Source organism: Trypanosoma cruzi (assembly GCF_000209065.1).
Source record: "Trypanosoma cruzi strain CL Brener chromosome Unknown tcruzi_1047053451157, whole genome shotgun sequence".
Classification (NCBI taxonomy): Eukaryota; Euglenozoa; class Kinetoplastea; order Trypanosomatida; family Trypanosomatidae; genus Trypanosoma; species Trypanosoma cruzi.
Window position 1 is genome coordinate 1 of NW_895785.1, and position 831 is coordinate 831.

The 831-nt window shown below is 57.2% G+C and overlaps 2 non-coding genes across 2 annotated transcripts; both read right to left on the minus strand.

The window, feature by feature from the left end:
- Positions 1 to 439: 439 nt before the first annotated feature.
- Tc00.1047053451157.10 lies at positions 440 to 524 on the minus strand. The gene has a single exon (XR_008254556.1). It is a non-coding gene; the product is annotated as a C/D small nucleolar RNA (snoRNA), TB11C1C2 (small nucleolar RNA).
- Positions 525 to 620: 96 nt separating this feature from the next.
- Tc00.1047053451157.20 lies at positions 621 to 697 on the minus strand. The gene has a single exon (XR_008254557.1). It is a non-coding gene; the product is annotated as an H/ACA snoRNA, TC11C1H1 (small nucleolar RNA).
- Positions 698 to 831: the final 134 nt, after the last annotated feature.

An 831-nucleotide genomic window follows, 5' to 3' on the forward strand; every position in this document is an offset into this window, starting at 1 on the left:
AGACGGCTCTTACCTCGGAGTCATCGCCCGTCGCGGCGGCTGGTCGGGGCGACCGCATGTCTAAAACCAGCAGCCTCGGCCCACGCTGTCACACAGGAGGCGCCGTCAGGAAAGGGAAAGCGAGAAACGAGGAGTGGGGAGTGGGGCATCAGCATCGGGTACCCTGTAGACAGGTGTCGTCACGGATTGGACTCCGACAAGAGTGAAACTTATCAAGCATCATCGCCGCAGACACACACACACACGCACCAGCGCACGCATGTATGTGTTCATGTGTGCGTACGCGCGTTTCAAGAGCAAAGAGGGGAACCGCGTTGGCGTTGCGAATCAGCCAGGGATAACTTGATCGTGTGCTAAAATCACGGCGCAGCTCAGACTAGAGGTGTCGTGCGCACAGAAGCATCTGCATCATGTGTCTTGGTGGCATCAAGGAGCAGGGGTCAGCCAGGGATAACTGCATCAAGTGCTTACTCGTCACGTGTTGTTATCGGAAGAGGTGTCAGAGGCACACGGTTCGGCATCATGCTCCCCCCGCCCAGTTAGCGCAGCAGAAGAAAGAGAGAGAGAGAGAGAAAGCGGGATGCTTGAGCGGGCAGTTCCCTCACACACACACACATATATGGCATAAAGCAAATGAAGAAAGAGAGAGCGAGGAAAGGAAAGAGAGAGGGAAACAACGAATGGCAGTCGCGGCGCCCTCTATCCCTTGACCAGGCATTCCCTCGCGCAACCCCGCCACGCAACAAACCGAAAGAACCGCACCGCGACGTCAGACTGTGAGAAGACGCAGCGTTGCGCCGCACGCCCTCCCAAGCTGTGGTGTTTCATCCG